The following is a 9305-nucleotide window of genomic DNA, read 5'->3' on the forward strand; positions in this document are numbered from 1 at the left end:
CCAAAGGGTGCCTCTCTATCGGCTGGGCTGGGCCAATCAGAATCTCTGTCCCAGGCGTCTGGAATGGGGACACAGTGTCAGGCTCTTCCGGGCCTAGAGGTGACGGAGGACTTCTTTCACGCAGATGCACAGAGAACAGAGGCATCCAAGGTGTACAGAGAGCAAAGAGTAACACAACTGGGCCTACAGAAGCAGAAATGTGGGGCCATGGGGCCCCAGAAATGCAGGGAGCCTCTGCTTTCTGGTTCTAGGCCATCATGAGGACACCCAGAGTCTTAACTCTAGGTTCTGTGGATTTCCCTGTGTCCCAGGAGATCTCCGGTTACTTAAGCTAGTCTGAGTGGGCTTTGCTCCAAGCAATAAATCCATCCTTAAGAGAGTTCTGTTTTGCTGCCTGTAGTATTCAAGATATCAGGTGAATGGTTGTGGCAGGTGGCGAAGGACATGGGAACAAGGGAGAAGGGAAAGGAAGTTTCCCATCCATCCTCCTTCCTTGGACAGCCAGCCTAAGGAGGAGACACTTGGGGTATTATTAAGGCGGGACACATTCTTTTGTAGAGGACGAGTATCTCTTGGGGGATCATTTAAAAAATGGACGTGGAAAACATTGTGCGGTCAGCAAACTTGCCTGCGCTGACCGGGGCTTCCACTTCTGTCTCTCTGTGCCCTAATTTTTGATCCCTTCCTCTTCCACCAGTGATAGGTGTAGTGGGCTGAATAGTGTCCCCCCCCCAAATTCACATCCACCAGAACCTCAGAATATGACCTTATTTAGAAACAGGGTCTTTACAGATGTAATTGGTTAAGATGAGGTCATACTGGAGAAGGGTGGGCCCTAAATCTAACGACTGGTGTCCTCATAAGGAAAGGAGAAGATCCTCAGACAGGTGTAGGAAAGGCGGCCATGTGGTGATGGAGTCAGATCAGAGGGATGTAGTTTCAAGCCAACGAATGCCGAGGATTGCTGGCAACCACTGGAAAGTACGAGAGAGGCTTGGAATGGATTTCCCCTGGAGCCTGCAGAAGGAAACAGCCCTGCTGACTCTTTGATTTCAGACACTGGCATCCTCGACTGTGAGAGAATAAATTTCCATTGTTTAAGCCACCCAGTTTGTGACAATTTGTTATGGCAGCCCTAAGAAACGAATACAATAAGAAAAAGTGCTGAGGACCTCCCTGAAGTGTTGGCATTTCTTAGGTGACAGTAGAGAAGAGGGCAGGGTTTCCTACCAAAGTCTGAATTACTACTACTGATGTCACCCTCCACTGGGAAAGCTATTCGGGGGTAAGTGTAACCAAAATGCAGACTAGTAGGGACAGCCTGTGGCTCACTCGGGAGAGTGTGGTGCTGATGACACCAAGCCAACGGTTAAGATCCCTTACCGGTCATCTTTAAAAATAAAAAATGCAAACTAGGAAGTGCTGCCTGTTCTATTTACACTTTACACTTTTGACAGAGGAAGCACGTGTTTGTTGGGCACCCACCACATGCCAGGCAATGTGATCACGTGCTTTAATGTTTCAAGTTTTACTTCATTTTCACGACTGCCCTGTGAGGTGGGAATCATTATGACCATTTTTCTGTTCAGGAAACTGAGGCTTAGAGAGCACAAAGCTAACAATGGGCAGACCTAGGATTCCAATTCTAGTCCTCCAAAACCCAAACCATTTCCATGTCATTTTGTCCTTAAGGAAAAGCATTTATTTTAAATTAGGGAGGAAGAGGCATGTTCAGAGTGTAACTGCAGGAGTCCCAGGTGTGAAACTTGAAACAGACAACCTTTCTGTAGGACTGAGCCCTCCGCCTTGGGCCCTACATCCTTTGCAGTAGCATTTCCTGGGGTTGCCTGGGTGATTGATGCTAAGGGCATTGCCACTCTGGAGGAGTAGGAAATCTGACCCACTGTCAAATAACGTAGGGCTGTGGGAGAGGGTGCTGGTGGCCTCTGTCAGGGAGGGGTGCCTGGCAATGCTGGCTCTGGAAGTGGACCTTGTGTGGGGAGGGGCATGTGGAAGTGACACCCTTTCTTCCTCGCATCTCTTCCCAGCCTGCCGTGTCCTTCCACATATACTTTCTAATTTGAAAGCATAACTTCCCTGGATGATGTGATTAGTCCCGTTGAACAAATAGATAAAGAACTTAAACATCAGAGAGGTTGAGAGACTCATTCAAGGTTGCACAGCTAAGACCCAATACAGGGCTTCTTTTCATGTGATATTTCACTCCACAGCCAGAGGGAAAGTCTTGTGATTTCTGTTTGCAAAGTACTCTCTACCTCAACAGAAGTCTGAGAGGTGAGAATGAGTCAGTTAACAAGATAAATAAAACTCTGCTGTGTGGGGGCTGATGATTTGTCTTGCTCAGACCCCTTCTTTCTTCCCACGGAGATGAGTGACTGACCAGTCAAAGGCCCCATCTGCTTGGCCACTATGATTGGGTCAGGAGTGGCCACATGACCCACGCTGAGCCAATCGCAAGTCTTTAATTTGCATTTGGAGCCAGGGTGGGTGATGATTGGTTCTTGCCAACCCAGGCAGAAAAGCAGATCCCAGAGCAAGAACGTGGATGGGGAGTGGGGAATGGAGACCTTCATCCTGGATCCACCTGTGCCTGAGGCCAGCCCTGTTTGCATCCTGCCCCTTACCTAAGTACGAATTCACCTTTTTGTTGAGCTGGTTTGAGCTGAGTTTTTGAAAAAAGAATTGTAGCTGATACAGGTGTTCTTCACAGCATTGGCTCATGTTCTTCCAGGTATTAGTTGAGATAGACTAAAAGACCCCAGAATGAGTCATGGCCCCCACAAACAAGTCGATTTCACATTCACGTAAATAGTCGAAAGTCGGGTATGGGTGAAGGGGAGGAGGTCACGGCTTTGTGTCCCCACCGTCACTGGGGGCAGAGGGCAGAGACCCTCTCACCTTCAGTGTGTGGCTTCTGAGGTCACCTGGGCATGAAAATCAGCCCATCGAAAGAAGGAGAACACAGAGGATCGAGTGTGGGAGATCTTTACAGGCCCGGCCTGGGAGCCACAGATATCACGGGGAGACATGGCAGGGGTAACAGCAAGGAAGGCTGGAAAATGTGGTTTGGCCCAGGAAGAGAGGATACAGGTCTTGGTGACCAGCCTCAGCTTCTGCCGGACTTGTAAACAGCTTCAAATCTCATCATCGCCCCCTACGCCCCCTGACCTGACACTCCACTCCTAATTAGAACTTGTCCTTTGAGGCAGGCCCAGGATCCCTGGAGGAGAGAGGGCCCTGTGGTGGCCCCTTGGGCACCTCAGAAAGGAGGCACTGAGGGGGTCCCAAGCAGAGCCACCATCTTGGGAGCACCACCTGGTACAGCGGGAGGGAGGGCCCACCACCAGATGCCTCTCTGGAAAGACTTGACCCTGCAGCAGGTCTGAGAGTAGTTCTGTCACAGACCCCCCGGTGAAGTCTCTGGAGCCCCCTCTCCCTGCACAGCCTTCATTGAAGAGTTCAGTGTGATGGTCTGAGACAAGGGTAGGCCCTTGTCACCAGTATACAGCCTGGGGTTTTCCTTGCTCTCCTTGGCTCAGCATATTGAGTGCCAAGGCTGAGCCTCCAGGCCCTGGGATGCCCAGTCATCTACAGCAGCCTCGTGAGGCCCCTGGAGAGGGCCCAGTCACTTTGGGCTGCTTTGGGGCCCTCTGACATTGCAGATTCTGGATAGTCAACCTTATGTGTAGAGCCTGCTGTCCCTTCTCTGCCCTTGGGGACTCTTCCACTTCCCACCAGGCCAGGATGTTTTTACCAGGCTCTTTCTAGCCAACAGGGAGGACTGCTCCCAATGGGTCCTGTCCTCTGCCTCCTAGCCCTCACATGTGCCCCAGACCCCCACCCCCAAAGCCACAAGAAGTAGATGGCTACAATCTCGTGTTGAAACCAGGGGGAACTCCCCCAGCAAGGACCCTGGAGGCTGGATTCTCGTGGCATATGTCCCAGCCTGGCAGTCCTCTGCTTTCTCAGCATCCTCCTGCTTGGTTAAATATCTGCAACATTAATTATTACAATTTATTAAATCTGGGGAATAAAATCTTACTTCACTCTCTTTGCAGCCGCCCCACTCCCCCACCAAAATGGAGTATCTTATTTTGCTAACTGCTTAAACATAAAACTCCAACAGAAAAAAATTGTCCCCACAGCTCATATTTTTCATCATTTGGTCATTAAATAGTGATGGATATAAACCTATAAAGAACCTAAACTGAACCTTTTAACAATCCATGAGCAATCCTATCATTTCTCTAATAGAACCTGCTGACCGTGCCTCGCACAGACACCATTTGTCATTTTCAGCACGCAATAATCAATAAGTTGGCTTGAAAATAAATAATATAACAGTCACAATATATTATCTTTCAGACTGGCCTTATACTAACCATAAAATGGGACCAAAACAAGAGAGAAACTTTTACATACATGTTAAAAAGTTAGGAACATCACTGTTGGAACTAAGGCATGAATCAGACCCCCACCAGTGTCTCTGTCTCTAATTTGCTCTGTCTCTAGTTTGAGCAGGGCCCTAGCTGCTGCCCTTTGCCTGCACCGTAGGAGCCAGAAGGTGGAAGCCAGGCAGTGGGGTCAGAACCACAAGGGATGTAGGGGCAGGTGTGACAGAGTTCTATACTACACAGGTGCAGACACCCTGAGGGTCATTCCAGGCACCCCAGAGCATAGCTTCAAACAGAAAGGCCTGATTGGTCATGCACCCAGTGCCAGGGCTGGGGAGCAGTTTGCTTAGATCCAAGAGGGGGCTGTAGCCCAGATTCAGCTTCAGGGATTTGTGTTCTGTGGCAGGGAAATGCCACAAAGAAGCAGGCCACTAGGTGGCATCAATGAAGGGTCAGTCAGTCCCAGAAGCAGCAACGTACAGGCCCTGGATTACAGTGAGCTTCTTGTCGCTGGCCACTTAGCTCACTTAGTTAGATGCTTGGTACTGATAACACCAAGGTCAAGGGTTCAGATCCCCTTACTGGCCAGGAAAAAAAAAAAAGGGAACCAGAATTGGGTGACCCTTAGCAGCCCCTCAGCAGCAAAGCCTTGAGTTCATTGACAATTGGGTGCTGCTACATCAGCAATGGAGAACCCACCCACCCAGGTCTCGAGTGTGTTCATTCATTTATTCATTCATTCGTTCATTTAACAAAAGTTGTTGAGAGCCTACTTAAGTGCCAGGCATTGTCCTAGGTGCCAGGGATCCAGCGGTGGAGCAAACAGACCCCTCTTCTCCCAGAGCTTACATGCTAGTTGCAGCAATACAACAGACATGCTCTGTAAGTCTACTATGTCAGGAGGGTGGTTAGTGAGAGAAGAACTATAAAACAAGATGAACAGACAATTTCAAGTATGTGCCCTTCAGACCAAGTCCCTGCTGGCTCTGTCAGACCAAGTCCCTGCTGGCTCTGAAGCCCCAGCCTTCATTCAGAGTGCCCCATCCAGCCTCAGACCTGCCTTTGGTTCCCCAGCTTTCCTGGTAATCAGTCTCCATGGGGTCCTGGTGACACCCTATGCTGGTCAGTGCCAGGCTGCCAAACACCACTCTCCAGGAGGAACCCCACACCCTTCCGTGTGGTGGGCAGCACTGTCTACTCTTCACACCTGGGAGGCCCAAGGCTCAGAGGCAACATGCATATTGCTGGTAGGTAAGGTGACCGAGTGTCTCTGTTTGTCTGGAATTTTCAGTGCTGAGGACCAGGACAGTCCCAGGCAAACTGGAACGGTTGGTCATCCTCAGGCAAGTGGCAACGCTGGATCTCAAACTCACTTGGGTCTAGGACTTTCCACCATCTCCTTGAGGGAGCATTTTCTCACCGAGGCTGGTACACTCCTGGGACATTCTCAAGCAATCCTAAGCAGCTACTGTCACTTGAAATTCAAGTATGACTAGGCTGGCAAAGAAAACTTAGATAATTTTGGTTTATCTGCACAGAATTTGGAGTCAAACAGACCTAGAATTCAGTCTCATCCTGGTCACTCAATAGCTGGGTGACCTTAGTCAAACTACTTAACCTCTCTGAGCCTCACCTGAAAATGGAGGTAAATATGCATATTTCAGCAGGGTCTCTGTAAGAATTCGATATTGTGCATATGACATAGCCCATGGTAGGTATTGCATAGGGGGCAGTGTTATTAATACCTAGAGCATTTCATCCCAGAAACTAAGGAAAAGAGCTCCTGCTCCTAGGGGAGGTGTAGAGGTAGGAACCGGTGCGGGCACATTTATCATGAATCATCTTGCTATGTGGAGCCAAAAATACTCTCTGTGGGTAGCATTTCTGTGACTGATATTAAAAATGACTGATTTAAGAGAAAGTGCTTCACCCCGTTGCAAACTAAGAAGGTAGGTCTGGAGTATTCTCAGCCTTAAATGCTGCCAGTATTTCATCTTTGGGTAGTCATAAAGTTAAAGGTTAATAGGCTGTACAAATGACAGAGTTTAAAGGGAAGGATGGGGAGGGGATGAGGAAGTCCCGGGCAGCCGCAGGCATGCTGGAGACAGGTGGCGGCTCACCTGCCCTGAGGAAATATGGGGGTGAGGTTGACTGCCTTCTCAGTCCCTTCTCATTTCTGCTGCTGTATGGAAATGCCTTGTTCCAAGAGCTCTCTTCCCATAAGAGGGTTTCTTTCCTGGTAGGACCTGAGGACACAGCCTTGGAGAGACTGAGGCTGGGCAGGGTTGTGAGAGTCAGCCCTTGATTCACTCCTGAGAAAGACGGTTGGGGAAGGGGGAAGCAGAGGCTCCCGGTGGCCTAGGGAGAAGGCAGGGGGTTTCAGATGAAATTGCAATGGGTCTTGTTTTCATGCAGCTGACCTGTGATCAGACCTGTAGTTCTCAAATTTGGGAGCACGTCAGAATTATTGGGGAGCTTTTTGTTCAAATGCAGATTCCTGGGCTCCAGCCCAGAGATGGAGCTGGGGCCCAGGAGTCTGTATTGTACCAAATTCCCACTAATCTCCAGAGGTGACTATGAGGTGGCTCTTAGGTGGCCTATGGGCACGCTTTGAGAAAACCTGAATCAGTGAATTCATTAGAGTCAAATTTTAGATCCAGATTTCTGGGCCTTCAGCGATAATGGACTTTGAGGATTATGGAGCCATAAGTTGCACCCAAATCAATCAGGCGCTTCTTGAAGCTACGTGCCCACTGGGGCTTCATCGGCCCAACAGAATCTTGAATGAGTGGCCAGGGGTGGGGACCACTGCTCCCCCAAACCCCTTCATGTTACAAATGGGGAAGTGGAGGAGACCCCTAGGAATGACCTGCTCAAGGTCAACCACAAAACAGCACAGCTGGCACGTGGACCCCCACACCAGGGCTCTTCGTGCTGCACCACAGGCCCCTCTTCCCATCAGAGAGCAGTGCCCAATTCGCCAACTGCTGCCCTGGAGCCTTGGCTCACCCATTCCTTCTTTCTATGTGCATGGGGGCCAGCTCTGTCCTGCGCTCTGTCTGGGGACTGACAAAGGGTGTGTGTGAACATATCCTGGCTGCAGGTGCACATGGAGAACTTCCTAGAATTTAGAATTTACCCCCAGTCTGAGGTAGACAGAGCAGGAACCCAGCTTCCTGCAAACACAAACCTGTTTGGGGAGGGGAAAATGTCAAATTCAATTAAGCAGAATCCTCGACTGGATTCACCTGTGCATGTGTTCACCCAGAAAAGACTTTTTAACTGAGTTTCTTCAAATGCACCCAAAATATCTCCCTTGGTAAAGAATTGAACAGATTACAAAGTGCATTTTTTGCTTTATCTCCTTAGATCCTCACAAACCCACCATGAACTAGGTTCTGCTTTAGGGACAGAGAAACTGAGACCCAGCAAGGCCAAGTGACTTTTCCAAGTCACTGTGTAAGCAGAATAATAGCCCCCAAAATGTTCAAATCCTAATTCCCCAAACCAGTGAATATGTTACCTTGCATGGCAAAAAGGACTTTGTAGATGTGATTAAATTAGGAATATTGAGATAGGGAGATTATCCTGGATTATGCTTGTGATACGAGAGTCCTTTTAGGCGAAAGAGGGAGGCAGTGGAGTCAAAGTAATTGGATGTGAGGACTCCAGCCTTCACTGCTGGCTCTGAAGATGGAGGAAGCAACCGCGAGGCAAGGAACACAGGCAGCTTCTAGTAGCCTGAATAGACAAGGAACCGGATGCTCCCTAGAGATTCCAGGAGGCATTCAGCCCTGCTGACACCTTGACTTTAACTCAGTGAGACGCGTTTTGGACTTCTGACCTGCAGAACTGTACGATAACAAGTGTTGTTTAAAGCCACTGAATTTGTGGCACTTTGTTATAAGAGCAATTGGAAACTGACACAGTCACACAGAAAGAAAACAGCAGAATTGAACCAACAGTTGCTGGGTCAGTCCAGGACCCTTCCATTGCAGGGGCCATTTGGGAGGTACAGACTCAGGCGAGGGGAAATATTTTGTCATTCCCAGTTGCCTTTCCCCTCTGGGAGCTGGTGATAGCGGCACCGAGATGGTAAATTATTAAACTCCTGCTAAAGCCCTGATCGGGGAGACGTTTCACCCCCTCCTTCCTGTCCTCAGTCCCAGCCTGAGTTCTCTGCTCCACAACCCCAGCCTCCATCTCCCACCCCCGCCTATGGGACGTGACCTGGGGGGCTCAGACCTTCCCAAACCCCAGATAGAGACATTGTTCCTTGCCTCCTTCCCCAAGTCAGACCTGATGGGGATCCATGCAGGGCAAAAGATTCCAAGGGACCGGCTGCCCTCTGTCCTGTTTCTGTCCATGCAGGGGTGGTAGGTGGCCCCTCCTTGGGCCCTTGATGGGTCTGGGGCCCTGGCTGAGCCCCCAGCCCTGTCTCAGTCTCTCACCTCAAGGCTCCAGGACAGTCCTGGAAAGAAGCTTCTTGCGATCAATCTTGCCACGGTCCCCATGAATTTTAAATAATAGCGGCTTTGCTCTTTTTCACTCGCTGCCTGGGTGCGTCAGACTGCAGCTTTTACAAGATCATATTTCTTCACATTTTCATACAATTATTTTAAATGGACAAGATAATGTTGAAATTCTTATTTAAAATGTATGCAGGTAGAGAATGAACCTTCCTGCTTTTTATATTTAACACCAGATGGAGCAATAGAAGGGAATTTTAACAACAGAACTGAAGTGGACGTGTCTTACGCGTTCATGATGGACTATGGATTTAAGCAGCTGGTTTTCTTTGATGAATAAATAATTACACCCAAAATAGACAGGTTGGCCATTATTAATCTCATTTTAGACTGTGCACATTTTATTGATTCTTAAGTACAA

The sequence above is a fragment of the Cynocephalus volans genome, chromosome 7, assembly GCF_027409185.1.
Source record: "Cynocephalus volans isolate mCynVol1 chromosome 7, mCynVol1.pri, whole genome shotgun sequence".
In the NCBI taxonomy this organism is placed as follows: domain Eukaryota; kingdom Metazoa; phylum Chordata; class Mammalia; order Dermoptera; family Cynocephalidae; genus Cynocephalus; species Cynocephalus volans.